Source organism: Ictidomys tridecemlineatus, chromosome 9 (genome assembly GCF_052094955.1).
Source record: "Ictidomys tridecemlineatus isolate mIctTri1 chromosome 9, mIctTri1.hap1, whole genome shotgun sequence".
Classification (NCBI taxonomy): Eukaryota; Metazoa; Chordata; class Mammalia; order Rodentia; family Sciuridae; genus Ictidomys; species Ictidomys tridecemlineatus.
The window spans coordinates 127,112,753-127,135,025 of record NC_135485.1 but is presented as its reverse complement, the minus strand read 5'-3'; the positions used below and the strand labels follow the sequence as shown (position 1 = coordinate 127,135,025).

Below are 22,273 nucleotides of genomic sequence, written 5' to 3'. Positions count from 1 at the left end.
CATGCCAGGACACTTGACCTGCAGAAATTATGAGATAAACAGTTTGAGTTATCTTAAGCTACTGAATTTCTGGTAGTGGGTTCCCCAGCAATAGGAAACTGACATAAGCCAGATGCAGCAACTTGTCCTTCACCTTAAAAGGAATACCCTGACATGCTCAAAACTACTAGACCCTTAGAAAATTGTCATTTTCATGACAGACATACAGGCAGATTCCAATGAAGTTGAGGACCTGGTGCCCCTAAATTTGGTTGAGTCTTCTTTGCCAAGTGGTTCTTCCAACTGTGCTTAAGAAGCTTGGTCTCCTTTTGACTGAAGAGCTTTCCTAGAATAGTATACTATACAGAAAGGAATCCAAAGGCTTCATGAGACGGAAATTCAATTTTCCAGCCTCAGGCACAAATATAACAGAAAACAGCTTTATAGACTATTGAGTCAGTACCCACAGTTGCCTAAGGCCAAATTTCTGTAATAAATCTGTGATTTGTGCCTAGATGTATGTGCAGGTATTCTTCTCTGCTTGAAACCATGAAATGATGAATTTGAGATCATTATCACTAATTTCATGTTCAAGGTGCGGCCACTTTAACCCAGGACTTGATATCCTCCTAATGTAGCTTTCTCAAAGTGTTATTACATACCTGTCTAGAAAAGACAAAAATCACACCTGTCTTCCTCAATTTGGCTCAAGAGGTTCAGGACATATTAGGCAATTTTAATAGAATCATATATATATATACTCTCTTCTCCAAAAGCATGTTTTTTTCAAAAGTGTTGTCTTGCTGTTCTCCTTTATTTCAGCTTGTGAAAGAAACACAAATGAGCTGGAGCAGTCAGGGTTCACTCAGAGAAAGAAAGCCAGTGGAATCAGAAATAGAGATTAATTAATTATAGAAATTAGACTCTGTGAAAATATGGGAGCAGCTGAGGAAATGAAGGTCAGAATAGCTGAGAAAGAGTCCCAAACTAACCTTCTACCAGTGATGGCATAAGTGGGTAAGTTAGAGATACCAGGAAAGTCTGAGAAGCCACCTATACCCAGTCACTTCAGAGGGGCTGTAAAGGTAAAGCTGACAAAGAGATCTACAGGAAGATCTTCCCACTGGATGAGTTCCAGCTCTATGGATCTGTAGTCAAGCATCTGGTTAGCAGGAGGAGGAAGCCAGGTCCACTTTTTCGTGAGCAGAGCTGGCAGTCAAGAAGATAAGCTAAAAACAATATGGAAGAGAGCAAGAATAAGTGGGGATCCACGGGCACCTCTGTGTCTGTCATTCAGACCATGGTGATACTAATGCTCTTTGCCTGCCTTTCACCTTCCAAATTTCATGCAAGTTCCTCTATGATCAAGTTCCTCTCTCAAGCATAGAACCATTCATAGAACATGATTCCCAGCATGAAATTCCCATTCAAGCTGCCAGAGCATAATTCAGCACTAGCTAAGAGGAAGAGGAATTTATGATAAGGATCCTGGGCTTACCCATAGAACAGCGGACAAGAATGAGACTGAATCTCGGGGGCAGTCAAGAAAGGAGCTTGGACACCATCAGGGCTCCCTAGGCGTCTTGTGTCCTTGCTGCTGTCTACTCACTGCTCCTATACCTGTCTCCCTGGACACTGTCCCATCCCATTGCAGGAAACCTAACTGCTAACAACTCCTGAGCTTTACTTCATACAGTTTCTTCAGCTCTTTCTCCTTGTGCTCAGTCCAGGACATTTTGAGAAGGGACTCACTGGCCAGGACTGGATGGCATGATAACATGGCTGTCCCTAGTGCACCATGTGGACAGGGAAGGCAGGACAGGTTTCCAGAGGAATGTAGAAAGTGTTTAGCAAAGTAGCTCATAGGTGTCCCCTTCATAGTAAAGGTCTATTTATCTGTACACAATATAATAGTCTGTATGCCAATAAATCCTCATAATAGGATGTATGAGCTCATTGAATGCTTATCTCTGTGTTTTAAGGTTATTATTATTGTCGTTCCCATTTTACAGATAAGGAAATTGAGGCTCAGAGACACTAGATCTTACCTAAAGTCCTAGAGGTAGCAAGTAGCAAGATTTTTTTTGGCCCCAGAGAATGCTCTTTATACAATACCAGTAGTTTCCAGTGTGCCAAGAAGTTCCAGTGGCTCTACTTGATTGTCATTACCAAAAATTGCATTTGTTTTTTAAATATATTTTTGAAATATATTTTAATTAACACATGGTAATTGTAAATACTTATGGAGTGCAGTATGACATTTCAAAACATATATACAATGTATAATGATCAAATTAGGATATTTGACATTTCCATCACTTCTAAAAGTTCCATAGCACTGTGGTATAACTATGATTGACAACAACTGATTGAATATTTCAAAATAGCTAGTAGAGGGGATCTTTAATATTCATAAAAAATGAAATGACAAATGCTTGAGGATGCAGATGTGCCAATATTTCACTTCCACAAAACTCCCATGCTATACTATACTGTCTCCTTTCTCACTTCGCAGGTAGCAGAGACACAAAATGACTACCCATTTATACATCTAGAAAAAACAAATTCCTGGCACAGTGATGGTTTCCCTATTTCACACTTCCTCTGCACCCTTAATCATTTGCTACAGTAAATATGACAAAAGCCACTTTGATTAATTTCTTATAAGAAAAACATATGTGTTCACTCAAGTATATTTAGTTTAGCATAATGAAAGCAAAAATTTATATTTGCTATAATCATTGTGAATTGCTATTGACATACTTTAAACTACCTTCTGCTGGAAAGAAAATCCAAGGCAAAATGAAACAATAGTTTGAAAGTTTGTTGTTTTTTCCTCCCAGAATTTCATCATAAATTACAACTAATATATATTCAACATGCTATTACAAAGGCACTATGCCAGGCATGATAAATAGAAGTGAATGGGTAAGACACAGTCCTAAAATTGGTTTAATAGAATACAGATAGAACATAACCATTTATGGTAGCCTATTCTAACCATTAAATGAATGACCTCAGAATAGGGTGTTATCACTGAGCCCTGGAACAGTCAGAAAAGGCATTGCAGAGGAGGCAAGGTACAAGTCCTGTACTATCTAATATTTCTTTGCTCTTTCATTCATTCACTTATGCATTCAACATTAAGTTGGGCATCATGCTAATGCATAGAAGAATAAATGGGCAATGGTGGCCAACCTGGATAAGAAGTATGAGAATCATGAGAAATGACCAGAATGATACAATTCAAATGTGTAGTGTACTCCACTCTAGCACCTCGTCACCTGTTGGGTGTCTCTTACCTGTTGGGTATTATGCTAGATTCCTAAAAGAAGTAAAAGAAACTGTTTAGAAAGATTCACAAAATTTTTAAGTAATAAAATTTATTCTTATTTTTATAAGAATAAATGTTCAAGTAATCATAGTCAAGAATGAGAACTTTATATCACACATTGTAGACTCAGAGAAATGGTACAGTGGGAATATGATGTATGCAGGGCCCTAAACTCTCACCTCCCAGCTACTGGAAAGCACAGAGCTGGACACGCAATAGTTGTGTATCCAGGAGAAGGACATGAATCCCACGCTCCCTCACACATTCATAAGTGTTGAGAAAAACAGAGCTCACTTGACTGAATTGAGAGACTCAACCTAAGTGATACAAGAAAAAACATCCTTCTCTCAGATAATAATTTGCATGTTAATTTCTGGTGGTAGAGGCCTTGAAATTATGTTTCTCCCTGATCAGCTACCTTATTGAGGCACCACCACACTCATTCAGGGAAAAATAATGTAAGTCTGCAGAAATGTAGGAGTTCAGAGAAAGGTGAGATGGGGAGAGAAATTCACAGATAGGATTTGAATAGGTGGGAAAATGAGGGTTGAGCATTCTAACCAAGGGGCTCGCATAGCCATCATAGTAACTAAAGTGCCTAGTTCAGTGCCAATTAGTTGTAAACAGGAAATATTTGTTGAATGGCTTGAAAGATATTTGCATGCCTAGTGCACATCAAAATTGGTACATAAGGGGCTGGGGTTGTGGCTCAGTGGTAGAGTGCTTGCCTAGCATGCACAAGGCACTGGGTTCGATCCTCAGCACCATATAAATGTAAAATAAAATATTGTATCCACCTAAAGCTAAAAAATAAATATTAAAAAAAAAATTAGTACGTAAAACAAGTGGTGAGGTCTTGGGAAATATTCAAAGCCATACGAAAAAAATGACAATTTCACCAGATTTATTGGTAAGCAAATTAAAACTTTTAAAAAATTAAGATACTTAAATTTTATATATCATTATGAGTGGAGAGATATATCTATATATGGAGATATATATCTCTCCACTCATAATGATATATAAAATTTAAGTATCTTAATTTTTTGAATATAAATATTTTAATTTTTTAAATATATATGTGTGTAAATTGCAAAATTTCAAAAAGTTCTTCAAATAAAATGTAAGGCTTAAGAGAAATTTCTCCCTTGTAATATCTTCAGAAAATACGCAAAATTACTGGAAAATACATGTTCACATTAGGGACTTTACAGGGTGAAGGCTTGGAAATATGAGTGGTGGGTTTATACTGAGAAAAAGAAATGGGGAAAAAAGTGACCAAAGTAACAGCTAAGAGATAAGCTGTAAGATTCCCAACCTTTTCCTAAAGAAAGAACTGCTCAATAAATCTTATTTGTACTGCTGTAAAAGTACAAATTATGTAAAGTGGATTATGTGCCCTGACAATAAATATGATAATCTATATTATGTAACATATCACAGATATCTGAAACAATACAAATGTTATAAATTGAGTTCATTCAATAGACTTGCACAACAAGGAAGCATCTATCATTAAAAACCAACTTTGAGGAAAAACAAAAACCCTATTAATGTTAAGAATTTGTTATTGCATGCATACATGTGCATATACACACATAATCTCTTCCTAAAAGTCTCCAAAACTTAAAAATAGTCTGATCATGAAATTATAACCCATACTGGAGGTAAAGCTCAGTGGTAAAGCACTTGCTTAGCATGCATCAGGTCCTGGATTCAATTCAGAGAAATACACCACATACACACACACACACACACACACACACACACACACACACACTATAATCCCCTCTTAATTTTGAGATGCTTTAGGACCTTGAGTAAAAATAATGGCATAAATAATACAATATACTATACAATAACATACAATGAAATAATAGCTCATTATTAGAAATATTAGGGATTAATAATAACTGGAAAGAAAAGTGGGCCACCAATCTTTATTTTGGTATGAACATTGTTGCACTAAAGTTTACTAGTCTTTAATTTCAAATTTGGCTTTCACTCTAGCTTGTTTCACCTCTTCAAAAAATACATGTGGCATAGTTTGGGGCTCTCTGTGGATAACCAGTGTGGTCAGCTGAGTGTTGCTATAAACTTCAGATCTGGATATTGTCACCCATTTGCTCTTTCTAAAGACACAGGAATTTATTTCAGGATACCTGTCCTATTACATTTTTTTCAATGCCAATGACAGTGTAGCAGAAATTTCAAATGGAATGAATTTGAAGGGGTCAGCATCTTCCCTTCCACTGATTTTTAAAAACTGATTGTTGAGAAGAATGTTTCCAGTGCAGGATGACCAGGCTATGCACAGCTGATCTTATCATTGCCAGCCCCCTTATAACAGTGTCTATGGACACACAATTCATTCAACTCATAGTGAGGAGAATCAAAAATGAAGATGGCTGAAATAAATTGGGTCAAATCTGCAGCAGGCCAGCTCAGTGGTCACACATAAATGAAGGTATATTCAAAAATAACAATGGATCATATTCTTGTGGGTAAAATAGGAGTTATTATGGTATGGTATCAGCCAGTTTCAGGACACTAGCAAGCAAAACACAAATCATCAATATTTATACAGGTGAAAAATAAAAATAAACAATACTGTATAATATAAATGTAAGCAAATTTATGTCCCCACTACCTAGTTTCCAGCTCATTCATTCTAATAATAATAACAATAATAACAACAACAACAGCAACAGAAGCATTGGTGAGTCAGAATATTTTAAGTATTATTTTTAATATTTTGGTTTCATTATGTTGGGGTTGGATTTCTTCCATTTGTCACACTGAATCCATCCTATCTTCATCTCTGCCTTGTTCTATGCCTTGGGAGGCTAATCTGTTTGGACTCAGTTAACTGTCTCCCTTGTCTTCTGGCTTTCTATAGATTTGGCCAATAGGGGCATGAATAGGAGATCAGAAGGAGGAAAGAGAATTAGATTGACATTGTTTTCTGCTCCCCTTTGTGGCTCATTCTAGATGGCCCAAGCCACAGCCTGTCTCCATGTTCTAGTGACCACTTTCTCCTCTTTGTCCAGTTACTGAACTATCCCAATGGTTTCCATCCTCCTCACAATTCTGCAAATAGCCCCTCTATTAAATGCTCCTCAAATAACTAAATTTATGTTTTCAAATGGACTCTTGAATGACTCATATGGTCAGTTATCATGTTTTAGAATTATTTGGTATTAGTGTTCATCCAGAACAATTGTTTGATGGTAATAAAAGATATGTCAATCTTCTTTCCTCTGTGCATGGTTTCCTTGATAAACCTCAGGGGAATGTACCTTCACTATTATCTCTGAACCCTCCCTTCAAGGATATGTGGCCTCACTTTTATTAAAATGGTTTGGGTTTATGAGTTGTCTCACGAGGTTTGGGGAAATAAGCTCAAGTCCACCCTCTATTAACCAATTTTATTTTTTTGTGATAGAAATCAGGTAAGTCTAGTTAGTGAGTTAAATTCTTATTGGGACATAATTCCCCATTACATTTTTGCATGATTTCCATCCAGCTTTTGTTCTGGACTACCTTTTCATGGACATTTTTGCTGCAAAAAGCTTTGGAAGATACAGTGTCCGCATCTCTGGCAGAAAGTATATATTTTCCCTCACCAAGATCTAAAAGAAAGACAATGTTTCCCTTAAGGTCAAAGGAAGAACAGGTGTGCTTGCAGTTCATTATAAAAGACAGGAATTCTAAGCTTGGAGTTCCTTAATTGTGATACAAACTCACAGAATGCCCAGCACCCATGTGGGACTCTCCAAATCAACCCTTAGAATTTGGAAGGTAAAACGAACCAATCAAACATGCTTTTGTTCATGTTGTTTGTTGTGCTGTGAGTACAAAAGGCCTTTCTTTTGGACTGGATATACTTCATGTTTTCTGCTAGCATCTATAGACTATGGTAATCTAAACAGCTAGCTTATGTGTTAATCAGCTGTCACTATAACAAAATATCTGAGATCAATTATAAGGAGAGTTTATTTTGGCTCACAGAATTATCATTTTCATTAAAAATTATACACATACATTTACTTATGTTTATACATAAATACATTTTTAAAGTTTATTTTAATTAGGTATATATGACAGCAGAATGCATTTTGTTTCATTGTACACAATTGCAGCACAACTTTTCATTTCTCTGGTTGTACACGAAGTAGCGAAGTACAGTCGCATCATATGTGCAGTCATACATGTACCTGGGGTAATGATGTCCATCCCATTCCACCATCTTTCCTGCCCACCCCAGCCCTTTCTCTCCCCTCCCCACCCTCCCCTTTGCCAAAAGTTCTTCCATTTTTCCCATGCCCACCCCGACCCCCCGTTATGGATAAGCATCCACTTATCAGAGAGAACATTTGGCCTTTGGTTTTTTGGGGATTGGCTTATTTCACTTAGCATGATTTTCTCCCAACTCCATTTACCTGCAAATGCCATAATTAAAAATTATAATTTTTATTGTCCCAAAAATGGTGATAAAAAGATCACTGGGGGAAATATATCATTAAGAGACAAGTCTTCTTATTTCACTTGATTTTGGTATGTAAATGTGATGTTTGTCATGCATGCATGGATGTTTATGCACATGGTTTTTATCAGATAATTTTATGCTTTTACTCATTGAAATTATATATTTTCTATTGCCTTAAATTTGCTGTCTGATATCATATTGAATTGACACTAACAATAATTGTAATATAGTATGTGCCCCTACAATAGTGACCTGTCTTGAAGTTCTGTGTTCTTCTCCTTGAACTTGCTTCAACCTTCCTCATTTGAGCTAATGTCAACTTGCTTTTCATGCTCTGCTACTTGACTGTTTGATGCTTTAGGTTCAATTCCAGTTCTTAGACATCTGGAGGTCAACTGTTAACTCTACAATGTTTAGCTTTTTGATCTGAGCAGTTTCTACAGTGTGACACTGTTATCTCCTCAGTAAGATAGGAACTGATACTTTGTAGGTTTTATATGGTTGAATAAGAGCCATTCCTGACTCCTTTTCTTTCCTCTGCTTCCTCTTTCAGCATTTTTCCTCAGACAAGTCACATTAAAAGAAAATTTCCAATAGAGCTGGCTATATAGGTCTATAATCCTAGCAACACAGAAGGCCAAGACAGGAGAATTCCAAGTTTGAGGCCAACCTAAGCAACTTAGTAAGACCCTCATGGGAGACAAAAAGCAGAGAGGGCTCACAATTTTAAAGGTTCCAGTCCATGAACTTGTGGACCCATTGCTTTTAGGTGTCTAGTGGGGATGCCAGACAGAATGGCAGGGAGGGCTGGGCATGTGGCTCTGTGCTAGAGTGCTTGCCTAGAATGGCAGGGAGTGCAAGGCAGAGCAAATAGCTCACCTTGAGGCCAAGAAGCAAACAAGAGCAAGATGAAAGGTCTGGGATCCCACAGTCCCTCTTGATGGCATACTCACAATGACCTAAGGATATACCACTAGGCCCCACCTCCTCCCAACAGCACCACCCTGGGAAGCAAGCCTTAAACACATGGGCCTTTGGGGGATATTCAACATTCAAACTAAAGCATCTAGTAAATAGTAAAAATCTCAGATCCTTCACAATTCTTAAGTTTGATGATTCCCACCCCAGTTCATTACCATCTGAAGTCATGCCATTTGATATCAGGCCTATCGCCTTTTGTAACTGTAATCACTGCTCCTCTGGCTACTGGCCATTGAATATGCTACATGGCTTTTCCCATGTCTAGACTCTCTCATTTTCATTGACTAGGGGACTCATATTAACCACACTGTTTCCCAGTAACAGTTACAATTACCATTAAAGCAATCCCAAGATGGCAGCTCTTACACCAGTGTTTTTCTCTAGGCTCCTTCATGAGATGAAGTTAAAGATTAGGTACCTGAGTAGGCTACGTGTGAAAAATTCACTCTTGCATCCTTATTTCCAAAGTCTTTACATTCCTCCTTCTACATTTTGCAAAGGCAATTTTAGCACTTTGACTTCTTTAGTATGGACCCCACTGAGTCCAGGTTTGTTTATTTAGGATCATTCAAGCTGCTCTAGAAAGCAGGGGAGAGTGTGAGAGGATCTTATACCAGCAATTGAATGACACATGACTCCACTCTTAAAACCTACTGGCCAGAACCACATGATCCCTCCTGCAAGAGGAACAGCAAAGTGCAAATCTCAGGGAACAAGAGAACTAGACATTTGTGAGCACCATACCCACAGAATTTAGGGTTCCCTCAGCAATGAAAAGTCAAAATATCACAAACTATTCATACCCACTAATGGACAGGCCCCTGTTTACATGATCTACCCCTTCAGTCCTCCTAAACAACCATCAAAACCAGAGTTCCTTAAATTTTCAACTTGAAAATTACAGCAGCTATGTTTGCTTTATTTTATTTATTTGGTACCAGGAATTGAACTCAGGGGCACTCAAACACTGAGCCACATTCCCAGCCCTATTTTTGTATTTTATTTAGCGGCAATGTCTCAGAGTAGCTTAGCACCTCGATTTTGCTGAAGCTGGCTTTGAACTCGCAATCCTCCTGCCTCAGCGTCCTGAGCCACTGCCATGCCCAGCTATGTTTTATATTCTTTATAGAGTTCTTTTCCTTTCTTTTCTCTCTGCCAACTTCCACATACTATATGTAAAGTATGTGGAGTAGTTAATATTTCAAGTTTTAAAAGTGGACATATGTATGAATCATTATCAACTCACTTTAAGACACAAGTCTAAGCCATTTGCATGTGGAGTTTAATGATGCCTTCTGGATCTGTTAAGGCCAAATCTTGTAACTGCTGCTTCTGTTTTATAATGGAATGTTCCCTTGATGTGCCCAGTGATGGTATGTTCAGTGATCACATAACAACTAGTTTGTGATGGGTGGTTTAGGTTGTCTAGTCACTTGAAGTCCCCAAATTAGGTGTTTAGTTTCTATCAGAATCTAGTAGTGAGTAAGAACAGCTTTTCAAATAAAGAATAATTATAGCATGGCCTTCCTCCAAAACTGAGTTTGCTCTGTGGCTTGGCAGTTTCCATAAAGCAGCTCTATTGCCACACACCCTCAATGCTATTGGATCTGCTAGCTCATAAGACCCAAGAGGCTTGTCAGCCTGCATTCCAGCCTCAGTCTGCTGCAGAGCTTCTTCTTGTTCCAGGGCTCACTTAAAACTGGATTGTTATGGGTTATCTCATAAATAAGTGGGTGCAACATGCCCAAATGTGGCATATATTGTCACCAAAATCCAAGGAGGCTCATCAAACACTGCATCTTTTTCTTTGTGGTGGATGATGCAAAGTACTGCTACTTCGTTCTCTATTTAGAAGGGATTTATCAGTATGACCCAGACCAGACCCCTTGAAACTTCATCGAAATAGTAGGGCCCTGAACTTTTGCAAGATTTTTCTTCCATCCTCTGGTGGACCATTTTTCTACTTCCTGATCACCAGGTTCAATTAATTAACAATGTAACAATCAACATAAAGGGACAAAATTATGTGATGTAGAATACAATAAAGACAGACTCTTATCTCTGCTACATAAATACAAACTGTTCTGATTTTGCCTACAAATTGGAGTCTTTCTTCCTGAAAACACTGATTACAAAGTCAGGATTCCTGAGAACAGGGAGAGTTAAAAAGTTTAGTTCCAAAATAATTGCCTGGTTTTTATATCCTGACCTAGAGATGATTCTAGGGGAAAGATCAAGCAGAAAGGGAAAATATAAGACACTTGTTCTCCTGTTTTCTTCTACTTTTCCTGATGAAAAAATTGGAAAAAACAAATCATAGAATTTATACAATAAATTTATATGATGAAGATCCATAAATAGAAGCACTGATCATACCAGCCTAAGCCAGCTTCATTCAGAGCTATACAAGCACACAACACTCTTTAGGAGGATTCTCTCTCTCTCAATCTCTCTCTCTCTCTCTCTCTCTCTCTCTCTCTCTCTCTCTCTCTCTCTCTCTCTCTCTCGCACACACACACACACACACACACACACACACACACACACACACACCTTACCCATATAAAGCCATATAGGATATATGTTCATGAGTTTCCACAAGGAAATTAACAGCCTAAAACATATGAGGAAAGTAAAGGTAAATAAAATTCAAGCTCTACAGACAGATTTCCTCACATTCAAAGAATAAAACTACCACAAAACCCTCCCGTGAATTTTCTTTATCTTTTCTAAGTCAAAAATTTTTCTGTGGAGATCACCAGTCTAGCATCTAATATACAAATACATGGTATATCAATTTTTATTTAAATCCTAAAAGAATCTGTCTCAGTATGAAACATTTTTTTTCTTTCTCACATTTTTAGTAATACACAGAATCTTTTTCCTAACCAAAAATACCTTTTTCTTCAAATATTCTATGTGATGTAGTTTTGAATCTGTTATTTAAAATTACTAAGGTTTTCCTCATTCATTTTAGCCTACAATTGATTGTGTCATTTAAATCGGTCTGACTGATGAGAGGAAAAAAAAAACTTCTCCACCAGATAGAGCTACTGGAAAGCTCATCTACTAAGCAATAATTTATAGAAGAGGTAATTTATTATTTATAAGTTATTTACACCACCCATAGAATCTCTTTCACTTCAGTGACAAAGGATAGCATACATGACCAAAGATGATCAGAAGGCATGAGATATCTTACTCACCTTTCTTGTGAGGAAATTAAAGAACTTTATAGTCATTAATCCAGTAATTCTAGCAACATACTTTTGAAAAAAAGGATAAATATTCTATTCATTTAACCATCTAATTATTTTAAATAAAGAGAATTCAGAGAAAACATAAAAGTGAATATACTAGGGGTATAAACTTGGGTCAAAAATATAAAAATTAAATCTATGAAACAAAGAAAGCAATTAGATATTATTTACATATGCACTGGAAAGGCAAGCAAAAATATCTGGGGGAAAAAAAAAACAAGTACCATGGCCAAGGACAAACCCAAATGCATATCAGAAACACAGAAGACCTTGGGGTAATAATTCCCAAAGTGTACACTAAGGAGCCACAGGCCACTAGAGTTCGAAGAAGCACCTTGGGATATTTTAGATTTTTTTACCTTAAATTTTTTAGAAAAACAAGTAAACATTTGTCACACAATTCATGAATGTCTACAATTACATTTGGATCTAATTAATAAATGGAACTATTACCCATTTCTTTGGCTGAAGTACACTATGAAAATAAATCACTGAGATTCTAAGGATACCATGAAATAAGAAAGTTCGAGGATTTCTGCCTTGGCAACATGCTAAGAGTTCAAGGACACCGTCTATTCAGATCAAATGTAAAAATCTGAACAAAAGTGAAAAGGACAGAATCTCCAACTTCTACATAACCAGGTGCGCATGGATAGGACCTTTTAATTTCACTTGATCCTAGCTCTAAAAAAAATCATGTCCTCTTATCAGAATTTACTGCAGGATATCTTTAAAACTAGTGAATTTTTCCTTGTAAGTCAGTGAATCTTACTATTATTTAATAATAAAAACAAAACTGCAATTTTTCAATGTTGGTTTTAGGACCAAACAATTACATTTATCCAAATGTTTTATGTGAGAAATCCTACAATTTAAATATGCCTTTTCTAATGAAGAAATGAATAAACTTTATGGAAACATTCATTAAGCAACTTTGAAACATCCCAATATAACCATCTTAAATTTTAATTAGGGGTTGACAACCTTTTCTAGAAAAGTCTAGATAGTAAAAAAAAAAAAAATTAAATGTTCTTTTTATCTGACTCTTTAAAAATATAAAACCAAATTAGAAACAAGGATATGAACAAATATTTATATACTAATGTTCATAGTACTAATAGTCATAGTTTTAATAGTCAAAAGGTAGGAACAGTCCAAAAGAGAATCAATGGATGAAATGGATATACAAAATGTGATATACACGTACAATGGAATATTATTCAATCCTACAAAGGAATAAAAATCTACAATATGGATGAACCTTGAAAACATTCTGCTAGGTCAAACAAGCCAGACACAAAAGAACAAATATCGTTATGATTCCACTTATGCAAGTTAGCTGGATAGTCAAATTCATACAGATAGAAAGTAGAATAATAGAAGATCTGTGGGGAGTTGCTACTTAATGAATGCAGAGTTTCTGCTTGGGATGATAAAAAAGTTCTGGAGGTCATAGTGGTGAGAGGTGCACAACAATGTGAATATATTTAATACAACTGAATTATACATTTAAAAATGATTAAAATAGTAAATATTATGTTTTGTATATTTTACCATACTTGAAAAAGAAGGTAAAAAATTATTCTTAGTTCAAGGACCATACAGAAACATACTGCAGACTACGAATGACTGCAGGACATTTTGTCAGCCATAGCTCTGAAGTGTAAAACCCAATAAATAAAATACAGTGCTATGAAATACTAAAAAAATTCCAAGTCATTGAAATTCATTTTATTTTAACACAAACATGTTAAATTTTTCATGTTTATTAAATTTACCAAAATTTATAAATGCAACTACAATTGCCGCAGTCTGGCTGAGCACAATTCAGGAGCCACTTGTCAAAAGAAACAAACTTTATTTTTAGAACCACACACGCCAAACCACACAGCTCCTCAGAAAAAACACTCAGAACCCAACTGCCACCACCGGCTTCCCACAAACCTCTCAACCTCCCCCACTCCTCCTGCTCTTGAGGCCAATTGGCTGAGTCGTGTGGGCGGAGCCAAAAAAAGTCCCCCAATGAGCAGCTCCGTGGTCTGAAAAGGCGGGGAAACAGCCCAATGAGCATCACCGCAGAGGAGCCAATCAGTTGGCAACTAGAAGTTGCTGGGGCCACTGTGAGCCAATCATCAGCTGGCAGCTGAAAGTTTGCTGGGGCCCCTTCGGCTGTGGCTCTCAACATCTCCCCCTCTCTGTTTAAACAACAAGCATGTGGCTTAGGGACTGTGCCTGCCTTAGGTTGTACAATAGTACATATGGTCCTTACCTGTAATCAGATGAGCTGACCTCAAGGCGTCAGCCTCCTGTCTTAGGTTGGTACCATTGCAATTGGATCTTACCCGTTATTGACTACCGGTTCAGCATACAGCCACACCAGTGGATAGGTCTTTGTACCAGCGGGGGGGGGGGGGGGGGTGAGGTTCTTTGCCTCACCTCTCTTGGACCCCAAATTTTAGCTGAACGACCATGACAAGCAGGCAAGTTCTACAAGCAGGCAAGTTCTGCAAGCAGTTCAGTGATGGCTATTGCAGAAGCTGTAGATTGGTTTTATCTTTGTCTTCACCAGCACTCGGATGAAGATAGGAATTCTGGCAATAATGGCTAAAGAAAAAAAATTATGTAACATTCCAGAAGGCATTAAAAGAAAACAATTTTCTGAACAATTTACATTATCTTGAAGAGAATTATTAAATATAATGAAAAGGAAAGGTGAAAGTAAACAAAGAGATCTGTTAACCTCCTTTTTTGTTCACATATTAAAACAATCCTCAACAGCTGTTTACCTAATTTAAATTAAACCATTTAAATCATGTGAATAAAAAAAATATTTGGATCCATTTTTTCATGAGTGCTCATCATATATGATATATGGACATACGTACATACAAACATACAACATAAAACACAAGTGTGCACACATAATATAATACATACAACACATAACATAATAGTAAAGGCCTTATAACTTTTTACAGGTGAAATCTCCATTGCAATGTTTAAAAACTCTATAGTCAAAAAATAGAACTGATCAGCAAAACATTAACCTAGGTTTGTATGAGCTCAAAAAACAAAATAGAACTTCATGATGTGGGAAAGGGTAATAATAAAATAAATATTGAAAAAAGCATCCTGGTTCTGTCGAAGATGTAAGGATAGCCAAACTGGAGTTTTGGATATCAGCTGTTATGGATTTGAGCCAAATCATCTTCTTTTTGGTCTGTAGAAATCGCTTTAGTTAATCTCTCTGGAATCCAAATCGGGTGCTGTTCTCCCTATGGAAACACACAAACAGACCCCCGACTCCAGACAATCACTGGGTCAGGACCTTAGTTAATCTTTCTGGAATCCAAATTGGCTGCTGTTCTCCCTGTGGAAATACACAAACAGACCCCCAACTACAGACAACTACTGGGTCAGGACCTTTCCATTGTCCTGTTAGAATATCCTTCCAAAGTACCTTGGGCTAATGTACATTTTTTGGACACATATGCCTTTCTGCAGCACTAAGCCCTGATGAATCCAAATTTAAAAAGTTTAGAGTAAAAAGAGTTATTTTAAGTTTAACTTTGGGGAATATATACCCCTTCTCAATTCCCTCTTTTTGCTTTAATAAGTACATTTTAATAGTTTGATGAGCTCTTTCAACTATGCCTTGTCCCTGTGGATTGTATGGGATTCCTGTTATGTGAGTAATGCCAAATGATGAGCAAAATTGTTTAAAAGAGGTAGAAGTATAACCAGGGGCATTATCTGTTTTTAACTGTTTTGGAACACCCACAGTGGCAAAATTTTGTAAGCAATGAGCTATAATATCTTTAGTTTTTTCTCCAGCATGAAGGGAGCCCATCAAAAATCCAGAAGAAGTATCAACTGTAACATGCAAATATTTTAATTTTCCAAATTCTGGCAAGTGTGTGATGACCATCTGCCAAATATGGTTAGGTATTAGTCCTCTAGGATTGATTCCAAGATTAACTAGTGGTAAAAAGGTCACACATTTTTGACATTGTTTTATTATTTGTCTAGCTTGTTCCTTAGTTATTTTAAAATGCTTTTGTAAAGTATTAGCATTAACATGGAACTTTTTATAAAAATTTGTAGCTTCTTCTAGTGTAGAGAAAATATGTATGTCATGTGTAGTTTTATCTGCTAAATCATTGCCCAAACTAAGGCTCCAGGCAATCCTGTATGTGCCCTGAATTGTCCTATAAAGAATGGATCTTTTCTGTCGAAGATTAGACTTTGTACAGTGGAAAGCAAAGAGAAAACAGTAGAGGAAGGGGAAATCCTACCAGCATCTTCAAGAGATACTATAGCATTAACTATACACTGACTATCGGAAAATAAATTAAATACAGAATCTTTAAACATCACAAAAGCTTGTAATACTGCATTAAGCTCTACCTTTTGAGCTGATTGTTTGGGTACTAAAAATGTAAGTTTGATCAGGTGTAACTATTGCTGCTGTAACCATTATTTGACCCATCAGTGAATATATTTGGAGCATTCATGATAGGTGTTTTTCTTGTCATTTTTGAAAAAATTACAGGATGCGATGACCAAAAAGATAATAAATAAAGTATTTAACTCATTAGCTAACTCATCTATTTGATTCATAGTGTATGGAGTAATAATTTTATTGGGAGAAATTCCAAACACTCTCTTTGCTGTTTTTGTTCCTTTGAGTATTAATTGTCCTACAGCCTCAGGATACCTAGTAAGAATAGTGTTAGGAGAATAAGATAAATGTATCCATAATAATGGACCTTCTTGCCAAAATACTCCTGTAGGAATATTTTCTGTTGGTAGTACAATAAATAATAAAGGCAAACTTATATCAATTCTATCCAAATGCATATTTTCCATATATGTTTCAATGATTTTTAATGTCTTTCTTGCTTCAGGCGTTAACATTCGGGGTGAATTTGGATCTGATGGACCTTTTAGGATATCAAATAAAGGTCCCAACTCTCCTGTTGGTATACCTAGATAAGGCCTTATCCAATTTATGTCTCCTAATAACTTTTGAAAGTCGTTAAGTGATTTGAGTTGATCTACTCATATTTGAATTTTTGGTGGACAGACCATGGTTGAGGATAATAGAACTCCTAAATAATTAATTGGAAAATTTAATTGTACTTTATCTATTGCTATCTCTAGATTATAAATTTTTAATAAGTTTGTAAGTGTGGCATAACATTCTAGCAAAGTGTTTTTATCTTTGTGTGCTAATAATACATCATCCATATAGTGAAATATTTGTAGTTCAGGATTTTGATTTCTAAGTGGCTGGATTACTTTGTTAACATAAATTTGACACATAGTTGGGCTGTTAGACATCCCTTGAGGGAGTACTTTCCATTCATATCTCTGATCAAGACCTTCATGATTCAGTGCAGGGATAGTAAATGCAAAACATGGACTATCCTCAGGATGAATTGGAATTGAAAAAAAAAAACAATCCTTAATATCTATAACTAAAACAGACCAGGTTTTTGGCAAAGCAGATAATTAAGGAATCCCCGATTGAGCAGGTCCCATAATAACCATCTCATTATTAATGGCTCTTAAATCTTGCAATAATCTCCATTTACCAGATTTCTTTTTGATGACAAAAATGGGAGTATTATGGGGAGATACAGAAGGTTGTATATGTCCTTCTGCTAATTGTTGTTTGACCAGGTCATGGGCGGCTTGTATCTTTTCTTTAGTCAGGTGCCACTGAGGAACGCATACTGGTCTTTCTGATTTCCAAGTAATTTTTATTGTCTCAGTGGCCCTTTCTGAAAAACTAACCCATGTCTGTCTGTTCCTTGATCTATTTGTATTGGTGCTGCTATACCTTGTTCTTGTTTTTCTAATCTTTTTCCTTTCCTAAAACCTTGTCTAGCCATAATAGTGGGTGCATTTTGATTGATGTTATTTGTTAATGTCAAACCTAATTGATCTAGGACATGTCATCCCCATAAATTTACAGGGAGATGATCCAATACATATGGTTGTATAGTTCCTTCACATCCTTCAGGATCCTTCCAATCTAATACCATTGCACTTCTACGGGGATTAGTCGCCACTCCTAGGCCTTGAAGCATTTGAATGGCTTGTTGTAATGGCCAATGTTTTGGCCATTCTTGAGGAGAGATGATGCTAAGGTCTGCACCTGTATCCATTAGCCTATTAAATTCATGTCCTTGAATATTTAGTTTTAGCATGGGGTGAGAATCTAAATTTAAAGAAAGCATAGCCCAATCTACACCTGTGGAGCCTAATCCCTTGGAACCTCTTTCTACAGTAAGACTGGAAATTTTATCATGTAGGCTGGGTATTATTATTAACCCTCAGATCGCAACTGCCACCACAGGCTTCCCACAAACCTCTCAACCTCCCCCACTCCTCCTGCTCTTGAGGCCGATTGGCTGGGTCGCGTGGGCGGAGCCAAAAAAGTACCCCAATAAGCAGCTCCGTGGTCTGAAAGGGCAGGGAAACAGCCAAATGAGCATCACTGCAGAGGAGCCAATCAGTTGGCAGCTAGAAGTTGCTGGGGCCGCTGTGAGCCAATCATCAGCTGGCAGCTGGAAGTTTGCTGGAGCTCCTTTGGCTGTGGCTCTCAACCTACAGTACTGACCAAAAATATCTGAGAGAAGCCTCAAGATAAGGTAGACTATATATAAAGTCATACAGACAAATAGAGATATGATGATACTTATCGAGGATCTCAGCTTTATTTGTTATAGACATGGGTAGGGCAGGGGACAGTAGAGATGAATACAACATGGCAACTTGAATGAAGTATAAAATTTAGGATGAAAGATATGGTAGGTAAAGCTTAATCTCCGAAGAAGCAAAAATACTCAGCTCCAAGGTTCAGATTTGAAGTTTGATATTATAACTTATACCACTTCCATTTTCTTCCCCACTCATTTGGAATAGAATAGACCACTTTCCCTCCCATTTGAGGGGGGAAGAGGAAAAAAAGGAAACAATACAAATTGAAGCATACTGTAAGGACCCTCTTAGATCTCTCCTCTTTTTATAATCTTTACATCTAAAACTCACTTAACTCATTGGTTGGTTAGCATCATCTCAGATTCTGGAGCCAAAATGTTCCTTAAAAAGAAAAATCTAAGACATTTCTTCCTAGGGTGAGTCAGCCATAGGCAGAAAATCATTATAAAGGAGAAACTTCTTTCAGATTAGGTAAATATAAACACATAGATAAAAGACTACTGGAAAAGTTGTGTACCAAGCAACTCCTAACTAAGTGGGTATGAATTTTTCAGGTCAGGACACAGGACAAGGCAGAAACAAGGATGGTGTGCATATCTCTGGTCCACATGACTGACTATGGCCTCAGCCAGGAGTACTCAAATGGCTGAGGAATGCCTGGTATGGCTGGGAGCTGGAATCAGCTTGTTCACTCATGACTGTCACCTGGGCTAGATTGAGCTGACTCTCACGGTACCTTCAAGGAGCCTCTCTGTGTGTCCTAGGCTTTCTCACAGCACTTTAGCCTCAGGCAGTGAGACTTTTTTTACATGATGCTTGAGAGTTCAAAAAGTAAGTGTTCCAGTAGTCAAGGTGGAGCTATATAGCCTTTTATGACCTAGCCTCAGTAGTCACATAGTCACATAAAGTGACTATGGTCACTTTAACCATATTCTGCCGGTCAAAATAGTCACCCGCCCATACAGACTTAAGAAGAGGAAACACTGACTCTCTCTTTTTATGAGAAGATTCTCAAAGAATTTAAAACTAGGTTTTAAAACCACTATGGACATATTAAATAAAAGAGAGATGAAGATACTTGCCAAAGTGTTAATAGTGCCCAGTTCCCAGGATTGTTCAAAAGAAATTTAATTAATCTATCATTTTTATAGCAGACTAATCCAAACACATCCTTCAAGGATGGCAAAATCCCATCTACCTCTTTTCATGTGATACAGTAACAGATAAACAGAAACTTCAATTGTTTTACATAATTTACATGAAAGTTGATAAACAGCTTACTTTTGACCCTAGTGCCATCTTCCAGTTATAATCACCTCTTTTTTTTGTTTGTTTGTTTGTTTTTAACAAACACCATTCAAGCTCAGGCTTAGGCTAAATCATATCTAGAGTACAGACAATATCTATAGCAAATGAACCAAGCAGATTAGGATCACAGCAGCATTATGGTTGCTGACAGTGGTCATTTCTTATAATTCCTCAACTTCAGGAATTCATAGGCCAAGAAAAACTTTAAAAATAAGCCACATGTTGGGCACATAAAATTACCAATGTTTTATTCTCCAAAGTAAGAACATTTGAAAAACAAGTAATATTGACTATTATTTCATTACATTAAAAAAAAAGGACAGGCAATTTTGAAATAAAAAACAATCCTTAGAGTAAATAAATATAACTAAATCAAAAACTCGCTATGTTCTCATTTCTCTGGTGCTCTGTAGAAGGTTCGCCACAGGTGAACCAAGCTCACAAAATGGGCAAAAACATTCATGCATCTGACATTTTGGTCTCCTCACTTCCTTGCATTTCTTTCTAATGGTTCTAGAACTTTATCTTTCTCTGAGGAGCCCATAGTCTAAAAAAGACAAATAAATTATTATATGCTATAATACTTATAAGCATTATAAGAATATTATATGCTAAGAATACTATAAACATACAAAGAGAGAGGGCAATCAAAAAAGATTTCACAAAATAGATGAAAAGGTTTTGCCCATGACCAAGAATATTTCAGGCAGCAATAACACCGTGGCTGAAAGTAGAGACAATCTACATATACAGACTATCCAAGGAAGTGAAAATTAGTAGTTATATTTGGTTGTAGAATAAGGATTAATTTCCTCTTCCTTATTTTTCTATTTTCAAAACTTTAACAATACAGCATGCATTTCTATAAAGTTTAGGAAAGTTTTTTTACCTATTTTTTTTTTTAATTAGAAAACATCATGTTGCCCAGACAGATCCCAAACATCTGGGCTCAAGCCATTTTCCTACCTAGTCTCCCCAGTAGCTGTGACCACAATCATTTCAATTCTGAAAGTTAGCTTAGGAAGACCCAACAAAAGGCAAAAGGCCTATTTTTCCCTTTAAGAAAGCAGTTTGAACTTAAAGAGGCCAGGGTATAAAATGGAGATGCTAAAGACTGGGAAGAGGGTGGCAGAAATCAAGTGCCTTTCTTTGGCTAAAACAGATGACACTGGGGAAAATAATCATAATATTCCCTCCTTGTCTATGTGAGAATCCAGGACTGAGTGTACTCAATATTGCAGGCCTTTCGTCCATATGGTCATTAGGCAGAAATTCCCAGCGGGGGACAAGAGCTGACAGATCAAATGCTTAAAGGTCAGAGTCAATGGACCAAGGCTAGAATCCCAGCTCTACCACTTACTAGCTCGATGAACTTGGACAAATTGTCCAACCACTTTAAACTTTCTTCATACGTAAAATGAAAAACTGCCTACCTCTCTGTATTTTTGTGCAGATAGGCTGATATAAAATGTAGTACTTAAAAGCACATAGCACAACACCAGAAAACAACAATTGTAATAAGGGGATATTCTTACATCTAAATGAGAAGTAGACACTTGTTTGCTCTATTGATTGATAAAAGCTTTAAGATTCCATTTGCCAAATCTACAGCTAAAAGCTTTGAGTGCATAATATACCTTTCTCAGCAAGAACATTGACCTCTTAAGCCTTAAACGAATGTAATTTTTTAACAGAAGTTCTAAATACATCTGGTATTTGCGGTTGTTCTAAAATTAAGCTATTTTTAGAATGATTGTTCTGCACGGTGCATTAACAACTAAATGGAGCCTTTTTCAAACCCCTAGATTCTAAAAAACTAGGCAGAGGTTTCCTCGTTCTCCTCTTATTCCAGCAGGCTTTCTAATTCACTCTTAAGAGAGGCGGAGATTTTTCTGTGGAAAAAAGCCTTCTGTCTTCCAGTTCGACCTTAAAATAACCGTCCCTTACCCGGGCTTTCTTTTAGAGGGAGTAAGGCCGGTAGAAGAATGTAATGTTGTCCAACAATTCCTGCAGCTTCCACAATTCCTCTCAGGAACCACAGAAAATCACCACCTGCCTCCCACCTCCTAGGTCTTTCTTCCTACTAACCTCGTACGCAAATACCGCAGCCCCGCCCCCCTGCAGGTAACCAATCAGAAAGGGTAAAGCGGCCCGGATGGGGCGGTTCCAGATTGGCGCTGTCGACGAATCACC

The 22,273-nt window shown here is 37.0% G+C and overlaps 1 long non-coding RNA gene across 1 annotated transcript; it reads right to left on the bottom strand.

Annotated features, from left to right (window-relative positions):
- Nucleotides 1–7,964: 7,964 nt before the first annotated feature.
- Nucleotides 7,965–22,178, bottom strand: LOC144366931 (uncharacterized). Its single transcript, XR_013426138.1, has 2 exons — nt 22,028–22,178; nt 7,965–14,647 (listed from the first exon to the last, which is right to left on the bottom strand). It is a non-coding gene; the product is annotated as an uncharacterized LOC144366931 (long non-coding RNA).
- Nucleotides 22,179–22,273: the final 95 nt, after the last annotated feature.